Source organism: Chamaea fasciata, unplaced genomic scaffold (genome assembly GCF_029207755.1).
Source record: "Chamaea fasciata isolate MVZ Bird 193981 ecotype frontalis unplaced genomic scaffold, bChaFas1.0.hap1 SCAF_3, whole genome shotgun sequence".
Taxonomy (NCBI): Eukaryota; Metazoa; Chordata; class Aves; order Passeriformes; family Sylviidae; genus Chamaea; species Chamaea fasciata.
In genome coordinates this window covers 55492645-55510179 of record NW_027094088.1, presented here as the reverse complement: position 1 = coordinate 55510179, position 17535 = coordinate 55492645, and the positions used below count along the sequence as shown (strand labels likewise).

General features: G+C 37.0%; 2 long non-coding RNA genes across 4 annotated transcripts; one reads left to right on the top strand and one right to left on the bottom strand.

Annotated features, from left to right (window-relative positions):
* Positions 1–49: 49 nt before the first annotated feature.
* LOC136286924 (uncharacterized) lies at positions 50–9204 on the top strand. Of its 3 annotated transcripts, none has more exons than XR_010720026.1 (5): positions 50–104; positions 513–654; positions 2763–2910; positions 3025–3147; positions 7752–9204. It is a non-coding gene; the product is annotated as an uncharacterized lncRNA (long non-coding RNA). The 3 variants fall into 3 exon arrangements; XR_010720028.1 differs by lacking the exon at positions 50–104 and adding an exon at positions 145–307; XR_010720027.1 differs by lacking the exon at positions 50–104 and adding an exon at positions 145–470 and having other exon boundaries at positions 553–654.
* Positions 2754–16255, bottom strand: LOC136286926 (uncharacterized). Its single transcript, XR_010720030.1, has 5 exons — positions 15277–16255; positions 13988–14094; positions 12849–12887; positions 11457–11512; positions 2754–3134 (listed from the first exon to the last, which is right to left on the bottom strand). It is a non-coding gene; the product is annotated as an uncharacterized lncRNA (long non-coding RNA).
* Between the last annotated feature and the right edge of the window lie 1280 nt (positions 16256–17535).

The window sequence follows — 17535 nt, the reverse complement described above, 5'->3', positions numbered from 1 at the left end:
AACTCATCAGCAAATTGCAAGATTTCAGCCCAGCTGAAAGCTGTTGGGTCTCCAACCCTGCCTCTGGCCCTGCCGGCTGGATGGGCCTTGGCCTTACACCCCAGGTGAGGGGTCCCATGGAGGTACCCCTTGGACAAGTATCTGCCTGCATCTCCTGCCCTTTCTCTGACACCACTCCCAGAGCTGGAGACCCTGGCTGGCACAGACTCCATTTCACATCCTTGATGGTCACCTCCTTGGGGCTGTCAAAGGGCCTCTTTTCCCAACTTTTCTCCTAGTGTTTGGTGTCTTCAGGATAGTGCCACGGGTGAGATCGCTGCTTGCCCAGCCCGTGGCTCACGCGCCATAGAGAGCAGCTAGGCCTCGAACACTGACACAGACAAAGGGAACCACTGGAAAGCAAATTCAAGTGGTAGCAAAAGCTTACACAAAGACCCACCTTCCCTAAGACTGAGCCTGAAATATAAACAGTATGGAGCTTTTTAAATCCCTTTTTTCTTTTTGGACTCCAGGAATGATGGCTCCTCAATGATGTACTGTCTCTTTGCACAGCCCTGAAAGAGGAGCAGCGTGGATTTTGGATTTCCCATTCTTCTACTTTCTACTACTGGACTTGAATTGATTGCTCACAGTACAGAAAGCTTTCTTATGCAGGTAACATGAATAATACTCTGACATAAAATTGCAGCCATTGCTTGCAAGCAGGAAAATGGGAGACAACTTAGGACTTGGAAATTAAGCTTGTGAAAAGCGATTACTTTTTATCTCTCCTTAGAAATCATGAACTTTGCAGCATGTGTGACAATATCATAAACTGACACGTTTATGTTGTTCCACTTACAAGAGGACAAAGGATAGACTAACATTATCCCTGGATTTAGTGAGGTTTGAGAGAGAAAACTAAAATAATTTTAGTTAAAAAAATTATGAAGAGTTTTCTTAATGTAGTCTATCAAAAGTTATACCTCTGGAAGAATAAAAATTATTTGAAAATCCTGTGTTGAAATTAGGGAAGAGTTTGAATTAAGGAAGAAAAATCATGGTTTTGCATAAATATTGATAAATACAGTAAACAAAACCATTAAATATTCATTCAGTATATTTTCTTTCTAAAGATCAACAAGCTTACTAAATAAATCAGGGTCAAAAAACTCCAAATAATGGGTAATATTTCATTTTATTTATTTCATTTTAAAAAGAATGAAGTTTTTACTGTGTGCTGTTTGTTACTAAAGAAAACCCCAAACTAATGGATTTTGTTTCAATTTTAAATCAAAAGCCAAATTTCATAACTATGCAGTTTAAAAGAGGAATTTCAGTGACTAAATACAGCCATCTGTAAAGGCTCCTAAATTACCATTTTGAGTGTTTGATTAACTTTCCATAGTCCTCAGTCAAGTTTACGACAGTTATGCAAAATTAAGTAAACCCCTCTCTCTCTTAAATAAAACTGCAGAAACTAGAGAAATAAAAGGAACATAACAAGTAGCAAGAGGAAAAGAACAGCTTGAAATTTCGATTTAATATGTCACTTGTGTTTTCAAATGACCAGAGAATTTTTAAAATTGGTGTGTTAGAATGATCACTTCACTGGTCAGAACTCAGTGAGTGTTTTATTTTCAGTCTAAAGGTAAATATGCCAACGGAGGTGAAGGAAAAACATGAGTGCAGACTTATTTAGGAGTGATATGCTCAGATAGCTCTAGGAGCTAAATTTGTTATTTTTTCTGACAAATCACAGAAAACTACCATTTCCAGGATGATACAGGAGCAAAAAAAAAAAAGCATTTGATTTTTCAGCTTAGGAAACAATCTCATCTATAAAAAGTGACACAAATTTCCATAACTGAAGATAAAAATCATTTGTACTGGATTTTGCAAAGTATTTTCTTGGAGTTGTTTTAAATCTGCAGCAAACAAAAGCGGGTATTCATATTTTTGTGAGCTGCAGGACCAATGAAGCAATTTAACCTGGGGATGTAGGTGCCTCCTCTGGTCCTTGTTTTCTTCCTCCAATATACTGATGTGTTGCATGTCTTCCACTGGAGTAAGTGTATTAGCCTTAAGTGTCTACAGCGTTCCTGGAACTCCTCTACCTGTTCAAGCTCTAGTCTTGTTTTTTCACAAGCACATTAAATTTTCTCTGTGTCCTAAAATTTTTCAGTTTCAGCCTCCACTGAAGCTTTTCCCCTTCTAGCCATGGCTCTCTCAAGTCACCCACAGCCACCTGAATTATCTGTCCATACAGCAAAATTTGCTGTAGTGGAGGTTGACTGGCTTTCTTGTATGAGTTACTGTCTGGCTTTAGGACCTCTCTTTCTTTGCAGATAAGAAGTCAGACAGAAGGGATAAAACTGAGTTACAGCCATCTACTTTCACAAAGTCAAAGGAATTAAATAGCTTTGAGTTATCTAGGCATTGTCAAGTATAGCTGAATATGCCCAAAAATGTGTTTAGAAGTTACTAGGGAAAGAGGGGGGTTGAATGCCTGTGAAACGATGTGTTCACATTTACCTGATTTCCTTAAGAAGGCAGGTTAAAAACGCTGAGAAAATGAGTATATGACTATCTGAAGTTAGTATGTTCAACCACTGACTGATTTCAGAGCTGTGGAAAGAGTGTTGGAGTGTTACTGCTCCCAGAGGTACAAATTTGCTGCATTTAGCAGGGCAATTACAACAACTACCAGGAAGAATAAAAACTGCATGCTCAGACATGAAACAGAGATTTACTGGAAATTGATTAATGTCATATCTTTGCAGTATTAAAGATAGATGACAAGCTTCTGGCTGCACTGCTTAAAATCTTTCCAAAGAAAATGCTTGCTGTGTACAGAGACACTGTGCTGTGTGCAGAATAAAACAAAGAAAAAGTCACTTCACGTCTGACCCACAAGCTAATAGGAGAGAGGTCTGTAAAATCATTCACATCATTTGTTCATGGCTCTTAGAAAATGCATGTTGTTTTTCCTCTGTCTTGGGGTACAGCAGCGTTGTGATGCAGAGCTTCTTTTGCTCCTCTCAGTTGGAGGCGGGAGCAGCATTCCCTCAGAGACCTCTGCCCAGCATCCCAGTGAGTACCAACGTGCTGTCTGACGTAATTCACAGCGGAAGGAGACAAGTGTACAAGGGCTGCTAAGTGAATGAGGTAGGAAAAAAATAGGACAAAGACAAAAGAGAAAATGACAAGTTGAGAGAAAACTGAGTTTATTATTTCCTGTAACAACATTTAATCCAATGCAAAGTGTTGATATATCTCAGACCTCTTCATTTCTTAATCCACTGGGAACAAAGAAAGCCTGACATGGAAATGTGGTTATTGAATGTTGATAAGATGGATTTTTTCAGTGCAATAGCTAGTCCATGTGTAAATGACTACACCTTTATACTGAAAAATGTGTCCATTTTACAACTGAACTCAGAGACATTTCTTTAAAAGTATGTCAAGAAGGAGAGAGCAGCTCAGGGATGGAGGGTGGCAGCTCCTCAGTCCCAACTCGCAAAGGTGGGCAACTTTGTCAGTGCATACCAGAGTACACCACACATTGCTATGTAAAATTAATGTACTGAGAAATCAGAACTTCGAATATGTTCAAATCAGCACTTTAGTATGCTGAACTGTCACTTACGATAACAGCTGATTTTATATATCAGCTTATTTATAATATCAGTGCAAAATTATTGCCAGTCAGTTGCCAACAGCCACAAGTCTCAAGGGGACACATTTTAGGAAAAAATTATAGCATGTTTTCTATAAACTAAGCTATATAAAATATATAATAAAACATTAGCTTTCATTATGTCCCTTACAAAAGATGCAAATATATCTTGATATTTTTTATTTCCAATGTGAGTAAAGTATCTGTTTTCATATTTAGACTGAAAGCATAAAAATCTATCAACCATCATACTGGCAATGTGAACACTATAAATACAGTGTGGTCATGGAGTCTAACAGTGTTATACACTTAGGGGTCATTCTGAAAGCTCTGGTGATTAAGAAATTAGGCTATTTCTTAATGTAATAGTTTAACAATTAGATTAACAAAGATAAGAGGTCCATATCTTATCTACAGATTTTGACTTGGGAGGCAGGCTGTGAAGGTTTTGTCATATTTTATGAAGGACTGTGTCATGGAAGAAAGCTTTCAGGTCTATAAGAAGCAGGGCGGTTTTACTCCATCAATTAAATACCATCTGTTAAGGCTCCTAACTTTGGAGTAAATATTTGTTCCTTTATCAAAGAGCAATATTTTAGGAGCCTTGAAAAACCATATTTTGATGTTGAGGATGATTTTCCAATGTCTGGAGTGTGTGTTTAAGTGTTGGACACGTAAAATTTTGTCATCTTATTACTTATCCAAATTCCAACAGAAGTGAGACTTTCGTATACCCTAATCAGCAAGATACTTTCTCTCACAGAGAAATGGACCTAATTTTAACTTAGCCTTTGGTTTGCAAGTTCATATTCTTATTTAAATAAGGTTCTTTCCACAGAAAAGTTTGCTTCATATATATGTCTCTGTTTCATGATAGGAAATACACTGTGTATTCAGTTAACAAAATTAAGTATTATGCAAATTAACATCAAGGAAGTCCTCAAGTGAATTAGAGGGTGGACTGCATAATGAGGATCTGAGATCAAGGGCCTAAGCTGTAGTGGTTCTCTTCTGAGGGCATATTTATGCTGCATCTGTGCAAAACAGTACAGAATGTTATGCTAGAATAAATGGCTGTGATGCAGGAGAGAATCCTCACTGAGGAATCAGAGTACATTTTACTTATAATACTGAGACCTAAGGTTGCATGAAATAATGCTCCACAGACATATGGAGGAATAAGGCTGTAGATGCATGAGTGTCCTGGTTTAGGGCAAATTTGGGAGGAAACCTCTGAATGAGGTCCCTCTAGAAAGCAAGTTCAAGCAGTCCCTACCCCCACCGGTTCAGGAGACATAAACCTCCTTCAAGAGAAGTGGAAAAAACTGTTTATTTAACAAGCAAAATACTCACAAATATGGAGAAATTAATAATATTAAACAATGGAACCTCTCGATTGGGGATACAAGCATCATAAAGTCACCCTAGGATAATGAGAAAATAAGGGTTGCACATAGAAATTGGGCAGTTAGACTTCTCAGGATGGATGTCAGATACAAAGTCAGAAACAAAGGGAGTTTTTAAATATGTTTTTCAGTGCAAAGAACAGCTATGAAAGAACTCTACAGACACTTCTTCATACACAAATGCAAATACTTCCAAAGAGGAAAGTACCTAGCAAAGCAGACTATTGCTGATTTTATATCCTTTCAGTCTGTCAGGATATAACCTGGGCAGATTAAGAGCTTGCTTAAGTCTCATTCTGAGATTCTTCCATAAGCATAAAAATTTCCATGGTATAGACAGCTTTCCTCAGATAACAATGTAGTCAATTACCATTTTGAGGCAGTGACAGTAAAGAGTTATTCACCTCTGTGGGTATTTCACAGGATCTTTTACTAGTGTTGAGTTTTCTTTAGTTTTAGTGACCTCAAATTTGATCACCAAGTTAGCTGCCCAGGTGTTCATGCTAATCCACTTTTTGGAATTGAACTCCTTATGTAAAATAAGTTCCGTTTTCCTTCTGGAAAACAATTCTGATTTTTTTTTTTTTTGGCCTTTGGGCATAAAAAGTCAGACTAGAACAGCTTGATGCTACCAAAACAAAAAATTTTCTTTGAGCTGAGAAGACATCTGTCAAGATGTATTCCACTGGCAGTTTATATACATATTTTCAAAGGGTTTTTATCATTTACAAAGATCATTTACCAAAACTCTTGCAGCAATCTTTACTGAGGTCAGAAAAATCCCTGCTTCCACCACTTTATCAGGCTCTAAACTTTTAACAAACTGTTCCCAAGAAACCACGAAGGAGTGAGAGTTAGCAGGTGAAAGTTCACTCCAGGGAGGAAAGCAAGCCCATCAAGAAAAGTCTAAGCAGAAGGGCAATAGCAGTACTTAGCTGTGGGCTGAGGGGTCAAAAAAGGCATGAGAATTGCAATTGGAGAGTACAGAAAAGACATCCAAGGTGACAGGGACCAGGTCCCAGGAGGTGTTAGGACATGAGGAAGAAGACAGGACAAAAGGAAGAAACCAATCTCACAGTGGCAGGCCAAGACCTGCTTTGGCTGTGACAGGACACAAGGTGCTTGCCTTTCTGCTTTTTGAGGGTCACAACACATCTCTGAGATGTATATTTATCCTCATCTATGTCTGTCGATTTATGGGCAAAATGTGCTCTCTACTTCATAGCAAAAGTGTCACAGAACACTTATGAAATAGTGACTCTCATTGTTTACAGTCCTTGAACACAGAGCTCCTTCCATGCATAAACCTATTTATTCCTATCCCCTTCCTCAATAGGAAACAGACACTGAATCATTCTCATCCAAATGTCACTGAACTTCTCCTGATTTAGGCTGCTGGCTGTTCAGCTCTCAGAGCCAGTGTCCAGGGACACACAGCTCTAATAAATTTGATGAAAATAACACTGTCACTTGATTGACACAGACAGTGACAGCAGGTATCAGACTTGACTTATATGGTCCATATGACTGCTTAGTGCAAGCTCAAATCCTCACAAGCTGAATGCTAACAGATTAAAGAAAGAAATCCTGTGATTTTTGCTGCTTTTACTGTTCATTTTGATTAAGTCTGCATTTTCTTTTTTTAAAACAATTTATTGCTGGGACTAAATAGTATATGCAATCTCCGGCTGACAGATTCTATCTGTCTAACTCCTCTGATATTGTGGAAAGAAACATGGAAGATGTGGGCATTTCAGTTGTAGCTGTAGCATGTTCCCAGTTTGATCCTGGAAGAAAGTGTGGAGACTGAAACTTTTGTGAGAAACAGTTACTGGGACTTCTGGGTACTACACAATACTGTGAATCCTGGGACTCCATGTAAAAATTTCTCTAAATTCCAAAAAATTCCTTTGACATTGTGTTAAAAAAAGAGCTGCCTGTTGGGAGCTGGAAGTGGTTCTCAAATTCTTCCTATAAAGCTCTTCAGTAGAAAAAGACAAGCATTTTCAGTCAACTGAAATCAGCCTGTTTGCATGTAATAGGTACTAGAGACTCTCAGTGCTTTATCAGCTATTCCCAGGTTTTCTACTTTTAGGTTTGTCAGTTTAAAAATCTGTAGTCCATAAGGCAATGTAAGTGACCCCAAAATCCTAACACCAGCCAGGAAGGTCACCTGTATCTTTCAGTAGATTGTTGAAATCACACACCTGCTTAGTATTTGTGAATAACATGCACAAAGTCTTTAGCACACAGCTATGACTAGCTCTTGTTCATTATGATAACCTGTAAGTCTTGGGGGAGGGTAATTGAAATATTTCTGTGGATCAGAACAAGAACTGAATACATTTTGAATAAAACCTGGGCTGCTGGTGTTCAAGTGACTGGGCTCTTGCTGCATATTGACAGTATTTGAATAGGCCTTTCAAGAAATTTTGTCAAAGCCAGTAGCCAGGATGGACACTTGCGTGACTCGAGGGACCTGAGTAATCTCAGTGGTTTCTAGCAGCCAGCCATAAGATCTACATGGAGAAGTATGAAGGGCTTTGGTGTATTGGGCCAGACTTCAGATGTGTGGCACCAACATTCCATTGTTTGACTTGTTATGTTGACTCATAATGTTTTGCATATCTGGTTTTCAAATCCTTTTTTTCCTGAATGGTGAGATTTTGGTGTTTTGATTTTGGCAGGGAGTAGGCGAAGAGGAGCTGGCTCATGAATTGTAGGAACCAGTGGTGCTTTTTCATTAGATCTGGTGAACCTACATACAGGACTTCCAGCCCTTTAACTGACTTTGAATCCTTCATAATTGCTACAAATAAAGACAATTTTTCTCATTTGGTTTAAGAGAAAATTATCTGTCTCTAACACTTAATATGTTTTTGTCTTTCTGTGGCATGGACCTCTACATCTGAGCTTCTGTTCTGGGCTTCTTTGGTAATTGTTGGAGACATATATACATTTCTAAGGAATCTTAAGCAGATTTTTAGAACAAGTAAGGTTCCATGAAAAGGTATTTCTTCCCAATGTCTAAAGGGATAATAAAATTAATACATCAGACATAGATGTCTGGAACCTTTTGGATATCTAATGTTAAGGAAAACATCAACTCAGTCTGCCTCAGATTCTAATCTGCAAAATTACTGTTTCATATATTATGACTTGAAATTTTTTATAATTTTAAACTTAGTGTTCTGCATTTCTTGTTACTGAATTGCATCCAATTTATTTAAATTATTTTCCTAATTTGTCAAGGTCTTTTTAAGTCTGTCCTCATATATGTTTTCAGATCCTCACAGCTTGATGTCATTGGAAATTTAATAAGCACACTACACTATTTAATCATTGACTACCTACTCAATGACTCAAGTCACTAATGAGAACATTGATAAGAACCGGGCACAAGACTGATCTCTGCAGAACACTGCTAAATACGTAATGATAGAAAACAAAGAACCATTTTTGACTACTAAACATGGTTTTCTAAACATGTATCTGCCTCACAGCAATTTCATGAAGATCTTCATTTTATGAAAATGTCACACAAAACAAAAGAGAGTGGTGAGGTCAAGATATACAATTTATGCTATTCTGCATATTCAGAACTTCCTGTCAACAGAGAAGGAAATTCAGAATCTATGTTATATTCTTGACCAATTTATGTTAGTTGATATTCATTCTCACTCTATTTTTTGGGTGTTTACAAAATTGTATCCTTTCATATTGCTATTATTGGATAAACTGAAGTAAAGATAACTGGTCTGTAATTTCTAATCTCTCCCCTGCCTCTTGAAAAGATAAACTTTATATTTGCCTTCTTTCCCTCAGGAACTTGCTCTAGATTAAGCAGCACTGTCTGTCTGAGTAGCACTTATACAGCTTTTTCTGTGGAAAAAGACACTGAGGAGAAAAATATAAAGGAAACTTTTTGTCTCCAGATCTTGCATTGATTTGTAGGTATACAACATCTCTAATGATTGGAAGATAATTTTTATATCTCCAGAAAATTTTTAAAGGTTTAATTTAATTCAGTAGTTCCAACCCTGTTCTTTTCTTCCACTTTCCAAGTTCTTGACCCTTTATGAAAGGTCTCAGTTTTCCTTCACAAAACCATATATGGGTTATGCAGAGAAAGGTTTTCCATTTTGTAATGGCAGGGTCATGGTCATTGATCATTTTACAGAGATATGTTTATGTATGTAATGGGAGTGATTTTAATCAGTCCTGGGAAGGCAGCATAAATGCATTGAAAATTCACACCAAAGTCATTTTATAATAAGATATATAAGGTTCATGGTGGCTCTCAACTAAAATATGTTTAGCTCAGTCTATTCTTTAAAAAAAGAAATTTATCATTAAGGGGTTTTATAACACAGTTATCTCTTTACTATTCTTGGAATGGTGATATCCTAAGAATTGCAATGAAAAAGATTTTTACTCTGATCTCTGAAAAATCCTCTATCACAGTGGATATTGTTCACGTTTGTTCAGTGTGTAATAAATGCTTCTCAAGTTATCTGAAATAGCTGTTAACAGGATATTTTCAAAATGTTTTGAAGAGGCCTCAGACACCACAATGCTTTGGGCATGATCAAGCCCTGGAACAGGTTGCCCAGGCTATGCATTCTCTGTCCTTGTATAAGCTCAGAATTGACTTGAAGATATTCAGACCAGACTCAGCTGAAGGGAGCCGTCAGCAACTTGCTTTCACTGGACCTATCCTGAGATTATTGAAGTCAAAGCAGAAGTAAAGAACATATTTGAAACAGTGAGGTTTACTAGCTAAAATAAGATTTTTTTTCATCTTTTGATGTCTAAATACTATTTCAAAGGTATGATTTTGTCAGCAAATGACTGATGTCAACGAAAGAAATGGAATAATATTCTAGAGATTGTATTTAAGATCAATATGAGCTCTTGGTTATTTTCACAGAAAACTATTATTCATTATTCTCAATATTCTGTTGAAGCAATCATAGCACTGTATTTGGAAGTACTTCTGATTTCACATTTTGTCTAATCAGTTGGAAGTATTTTCCACTTACATTTTTTTGCAAGTGAAATGCTATCTACAGGGATTAATATTGAACATTATAATTTCTAGAAGTATAGTTACTTCCATTTACAAGAAACATTGCAGAAATGTTGATTCATATTTCCTGAACATAATGAAAAAACAAGCTATCATTTAACTAATATTACATTTGAAGGAGAGAGGAAATAATACATGAATAACAGGAAATTCTGCACTGCCATTTTTAAACCACCAAATAATTTCCTGCACCACTTGGAATCTACCTTTTAATAAATGAAGTCACTTTTTATTGTTGATCACTAAAAATTCTAGAGGGCTTTGTCTTTTGTTTTCTGTGGTTCTTTTCTTTTCCTTTGGTATCACTGTTTGTACTCCTGGGTAAAATAATTAGACATTTTTTTCAAAAGCTGGATATGAAACAATTTGACAGATTTCTTTAGGAAGATAAGAGAAGCTTCATTACACGAAGAAAACAGAGAAAAGACAAAAAAGCGGAATTACTGAGGGAAGGGAAAGAAAATGCAGGTGCTAATTACTCTGCAATTTCTTACACTGCATGTGATTTTGTTACTCAAAAGCGAAGCTATGTATTGATATACATAATTTGATAAGTGTTTTTTGAGGTGTGATTACTCTAATGAGTATGTAATTTCAATCACAGCTCCATCTACCTAATAAAGGGCAAGAGGATGATTAATTATCTCCTATCTAGAGGAGGAATCATGTTAAGTGACAAAATTTCTTTCATGTAGGAGACGTATGTGAAGTTGATTTGCGTGTTCAGGTCAGCTCATAGGATTCTCCTGTTTCAAACTCCTGTTTCAGTCTTGTTGGCTGGCTAATTTCCACCTTTATTATGTGCCTGTATGCATTAAATTTTGAAAGCAGCTATCGCCTTACCTTTTACAAGCAGTATATTGATCACAGAATATTACGTCAAAAAGTTTGGGGAAATCACTTATCTCTAGTTAATCACAAAGCTGCACAGGAAGCTTTATAGGGTTCTTGTTGTAATTTTTTTTTTACATTGTGTAATTTGTAGTGGTTTATGACATCCCATTCAGCCTAGGACATATAGTGAAGATGCTAATCTTGAAACAGGATACCTGTAAACCATGAAAAATAAGTGGCGCAAGAGATGCTATAAACATTCAGTAGCTGGAAAACTTGGCTGAGATGAACTGTTCAAAAGGCCATTTTTGTTCCTGGTTTTGAGAGGCAGGCAGATCCCATACAGGACAGTTTCCAAGAGAACAGCCTAGAGGTACATGCACAGCAGATGTGACTCAACGTGTCTGTTGCCAGGGAGGTGCCATTTAGCTCTAATTATGAAATCAATTCCTTCTGTCAGCAGTCTTACCAGAAAGCTGGCTGCCCTCTCTTGCAGATAAATGCTCTCATCAGCTCGAGCAGTCCCTGTAAGTAACATGAAAAGACCATGTACACATGGGTTTCAAAGAAAACATGAGCAACATTGTACTGTCCAGTTTCAGTATGAGCAGTGCCAAATAAAAACAAGAAAAGAGACAGCCAGATGTAAAAGAGTACCTACCTCTCTTTACCGAGATGGCTCCCAAAGGCAAGCAAAAATTTATGTAACTTTTACCAGCTTTTTAAAAAGCACCTCTAACCAAGATGGATCTCAGCAATGGGGAAAATACAGCTTTTCAATTTCTTCTTTATCTCCCTCTCTAAGGTTTTATAACTTCTTTATCTTAGTGAACGTCAGAAAGGAAGAAGGACCTTTACCATTAATTTTCATCAAATCTTACCCTAAACTCTCTCTGCATATTTATGAAAGAAATTAATCAAAATAAAGAATTCATAGTTAAAAAAAAAAAAACAAAATGAAAAAAAACCCAAACGTGGAGAAAAAATAAGGTGAATGACATAACCACATATAGTTAAGAGTAGAAATATGTAACTAAAATAGACCAGTGTTATTCATCACAGCATAATAAAATCAATCTCAAATGAAACATTACTCATATGATGTGGTATATGATAAATTTTAATATACATAATTCCTTTACCTCATTATAACTAAATGTTCACTTTTAGCAACTGAAAAAATCAACAGATAACTTACTTTTTTACTATAAATGTGAGCAAAACTTGTCTACCCTCTAGACTAGTTTATTTGAAAAAGGATACCAGGTTATGCTACTGAACATTTTCTGGAGAAACATTTTAGAGCTTCCAATTTCAAAAATCGGGCAAACTTAGATTTTGAGAAATAAACAATTATTTGAGGTATTATTTGATTTCTTTAATGGCTAATTCTAAAAACCTGTAGTCTTGTCCTTCAGCTGCAGATTTTATGAAAAATAGCAGAGAGATTAAGAAGATGGAGCCCTACAAAGCAGGGAAGAGGAAAAGTGTCCCAGAAATGAGAGAGGGGGAAGAATTTAAATTGTAAAATAGTCAGGGATATCATCCAAAATCCCAAATGATGGACAGAATCTTAGAGTGGGCTTCTTTTCCCTAATTTTAGCCACATACAAGTTAAGTACTAAGGTAAGACATTCAAACTACTTCTATTGTCAATGAAGAGACACATGCATATTGAAAAAAAGATGTATCCTACCTGACTTTGATTCCATTATGGTATGCATTTCGTCCTTAGGCAGTCTAACTTTCTTTTTTGTTAAAGAGGGTTGGCTAGATGTATAGATTAAGCTTTAACTAAATGAACAGCTCAAATTAGCTCTCTAACTTTTAAATAAAATCAATTGAAAGATGCTCTACTTACAGGTGAAGCAACAGAAGAAGATAAAGTGAGATGGTTTTCCTAAACAAATAATAGAAAAAAAAATCAAATAATCAAAAAACCACTGGGTTGTTACCATCACTTTGTCCTGGTCATTAACATCTATGTTCATGAGCAAATATTCCCTTTAAAGCATAAAACTAAAAAAGGAATGTGAATCTCTTTGTCTGGTCTTTGTAAATTTAATACAGTTTTTCAAAATTGGTCATTACAGAAGTATTAACTGAATAATCAAGCTTACTAACATGTTTAGGTTTCTTTTTCATATGCCTCCCTTTGTAGTAAAAGGATTAAAAATACAATGAAATTAATACAACTAAATTAAATTTGCCCATTTTTCTCAAAGAACGAGTTCTTCAAAAATAGAACAGACATTTAGTACTTAGTTACTTCAGACAGATCATGTTTTTATACAGAGAAAGTATTTCTATCATACTACAGTGAATTTCACTGCTTGCTGACTACTCAGTCTCCTTTCAAGATTGACCCAGAGCAGACATTTGATACAGCTGGCTGATTTCTGCAGTCAAATTAAGTGTTGCAGATTCATGACAGGGCCACTTGGGATCTGCCTGGAAATTAAAACCAATTCAACAAATCTACACAAGAGTGCAACTCTGTTTTGTTTCCTTTTTGCAGTAGAGGAATCATTATAGAGTCTTGTGGTGTTGAGCAATGGATATTTCATGTCGATTTCTAGTCTGGACTTGGAATCATATAGTCATAGGATACGTTGAGTTGGAAGGGACACATCAGGGTCATGAAGTTAACTCCTTGATCGACACAGGACACCACATGGATCACACCAAACTTCTTGAACTCTATCAGGCTTGGTGCTGTGACCACTTTCCTGGGGAGGTTTTTAAAGACACACTAGCAGATTATTGACCATGGAACACAGGGCAGGAACGAGTGTTGAGAGATTTCCTCCTTTATTTCCTGTTTCCTCAATTTCAGAGACTAGTGCTGAACATGAGTATTAAATTCTTTCACATTTAGTGTCTGTCTTCATATTTCATTTCTTTAACACTGAAAAGCCTGAAAGACTTTTTAGAAATTACAAAGACAAGGTTAAAAAACAAAGCAGAAGGAGATCATGGCAACTGGACATCACAACTAACCTTAAGCAGAGAGAATTACAGTGAACATTCAGGACACACCAGTTCTAAACACAACTCCATGACAACTTCTTGGATTTGAATCTTCTCTCAATGTCAACATTGAATCTCTAAATAGAGGGAAGATAAAACCATCAAATCTATTCAATTAATTTCAAAAACCTCCAACAAACCATAACAAGGCATATAGAAACATTTCTGAGAAACATCTAACTGAAGGAATAAAAATTAAGATTTAGATTTGCTCAGGAGCATGAGAAGCAGTGTGCTAATCAGTCAGTAATCAATAATCAAGAGAAGAGCTCAAGAGGGATAACAGAAGGAAAGCTACACAGATCTTTGCAAAGATGTTCCTAATAGTGAGAAATTATTTCTACATCATAGGTGTTCCATGCAGAATCATCCTTATTTTTGAGTGAAGACAACAGCTTTAAAAACAAAGTCATTTAAAAAAAATTTTCTATGAAATGGAAAAATTTGTTTTTTTCAGAGTTTCAAACATTTCCATAAAGAGTATTTTTTAAGCATTTTGAGTGGGGTCAGAAACAACTGTTTGATTGAGCATTTCTTGGTTTTCTCCAGATTTCAATAGAACAAAATATGAGGGATTTTTATTACTACATACTCACTCGCACAAATATAAGTAATTACAATTATGCAAAGGAAAAAAGCCATAAAAACTGGCCATGGCTCATTTATTGTAACCATTGCCCTGATAGCAAGAAGTGTATTTGTTTTATGGTTAATGGAATAAGTATTCACTTGATGGAAAAATTAGAATATAGAAGTGGCTCAAAGCCTAGTAAAAATTAGAAAACAAGTTATCTTAGAGCCCAGGGCTTCTAATCTCCTAGTCTAATTCCCAGTCACTCTCCCATTGAGAGCCACTGTTCTCATTTCAGAGAGATTTAGGTAAGTGTCTCTCTGTCCCCAGAATTGGAAAAAGTAGTATATGTTTCAAGAATCTCATAAACACAATGTAAGTAAATTTGAAGAGGAAAAAGAAGATTGTACAATTATAAGTGAAGAACCAAAATCAAACTGTCTTGGTTTAGATAGACAGGTATCTGCCAGGGAGGGTTGGAGTCTCCCTTGAAATGTAAGCCACTCCCCCCTTTTCCAAATTATTATAAACATGCAATTAAAAGGCTGTCAGTCAAAGATTTGGAGAATAGGTATAGCAGTTCTTTACTAGGGATATAAAAATACAGATGTTGTAGTACAGAAGAATAAGCAAGCAAACAAACACACAAGAAATCCTAGAAAAACCCTGACAGAGTCAGAAATACAACCTGACACCCTGTTGGTCAGGGTGTTGGAAGCAGTCCAAAGTAAACCCTCCTGGAGTGGCAGGTGTGGTTCTGTTGGAGTAGAGATGGTCCCGTTGAAGAAAAAAAGGGTCCAGTAATGGTGAGATGGGTCCGGTCTTCCTCCAGGGATCCGGTGGAAAAACTGGATACCTAGTGGGACTGTGTCTCCTTTCTATCTAGGTTAAGATGGTTTGGCTCTTCCTCCCTGTGTGGAGCATCTTACAATAGTACAATGTAATGTGTCATGTCATTGATGAGCTCTTAATGGTCCATTAGCAGAAGATATTCCCATGGGAGTAGTGAAACAATGAAGAGAGATAAGTAGCACTCCACCACCTGATAAGCGACACTGACCCATTTGGGCAAAGATAAGCAATTCTGCTCCACCCAGATGAAATAGAATAACAAGTTCTTTACAAAACCCCTGAAACAAATCAAACCCAAACCAAAAAGCATTAATGGTCTACTCGGAGTAATGTCTGCTGTCCTTGAAAACATTGTGCAGAGAACTTAGAGGGAATTCAAAGGAAGTGATTAATTCGTCACATGTGCACACTGAGTGAACCAAAGTGTTTTCCTTTCACCCACAAGCCATAACTGCTGTCTAATGCAATTCCTTTTTCCTCAGGTTACTATTGGCTTATAACAAAAATTACCAACCAGTCCCATATCTGTGGCTGTAAAAAACATTCTCATCGTGTTTAGTTTCTAACCAACAAAATTTTGTTACTCCAAACCACCCTTAACCCTGGAGAATGCATTCTCTGTTGCTTCAATGGACAACTTGTGAACTGAAGCTTTCCTAGTCCCCATGAGAGGCCATTGCTTTGTTACTTACTTCTCTAGCAAACTCCTTTCCAGCAACCTGCGAAGCCCAGACTACAGCTGAGTTTTTAACTTCCTGGCAGATGCAATCACAGAATTATCTTGTTATTGCTATAGGACATGATGGTACTTTGAATAGGTGTACTGGGAAAAGAATACATGAAAATACACATATGTATCAGAACACATAATTATTCAGAAGTAGCCAAAATTCAGTCTCTGATTTAACCCACTGTTAAATATATTTGTTACATTTTTTCACTCAGTAATTAAGCTTCTCAAAAGCCTGAAAAAAGTGGTACTATGGGAAGAACAAAATAAATCAGAATATTTGTAACTTCTGATTCTTTTTTCTTTAGAGAATTTGCTTTTAATCTGTCTACCTTGTATTTCTTCACCATTTGACCAACTACGATAGATGGAAAAAATTTAGTTTTTCAAGTAAATGGAAATCAAGCATATTTTTTGTCTAACCGTGTCTCCAATAGACCACAGTCACACTGCCTTATTTATTTAAACTTTTCTAGGAAATCCTGTCCTAGTGCCAAATACAAGTGTTGGTTTTTCACTCTTTGTCCATGAAGGTACTGGGAGCATCTACTGTTCAATATTCTTGAACAAGGACTTAGCAGAGGCTGCTGTTGGGGTTTTCCGCTTCTCTTTACAAATCTCTGCTTTTCAATGACACCAATATCACTAGAGGGCTGGTGTGTGTCCCAGGATCTTTTATCCCATGCTAGGGGAGTAAACAGAGGGTTGAGTACAGACCTGCTCCTCCCTGCTGGGCCACATCCCAGTACAACTACTCTTTTAGTACAATTCCCCTAATTCACACACTGCATCTCCAGTCTGCTCCAGGACTTCCCAAAGCAGAAGGGATAGGCCTCGCTTTTAAAAACAGTAGAGGCAAAATAAGACTACTTCCACCTTTCCATGTAATGTCCAGAGAGGTTGTGTAGACTCTGTCACTGCAGATATTTGAACCCTGGTTGTGTGCAGCCCTGGGCAATCTGGTGTAGGTGATCCTGCCTGAGCAGGGGTTTGTACTGGACAATCAACACAGGTCCCTTCCCAATTTAGCCATTCAATCACAGAATTCTGTGATTCTTAGTGAAAGACATTTAGTAAGCAGATCCCATTGGCCAGAAAATTATTATGGAGGGGTGTTGTGGTGCATTTTGGGTTTTGCCAAGTTCTGCCTGCTTTTGTTCCTTGCTTTAAAACGGTTTGTCCCTTACCCCCAGGTTAAAACCCCTGTTGGTTTTTCCTTAGTTATGGGTCCTGTCCATCACTCTGCCACCCTGCCCAGATGGCTAGAAAATTCTGGTGGGGGGCCCCGGTGATTGTCAGAATCCATGACTTCCCCGCCCTTTATTATATATGGGATGTTCTACTAATTGTCCTCTTGTTCTGGGT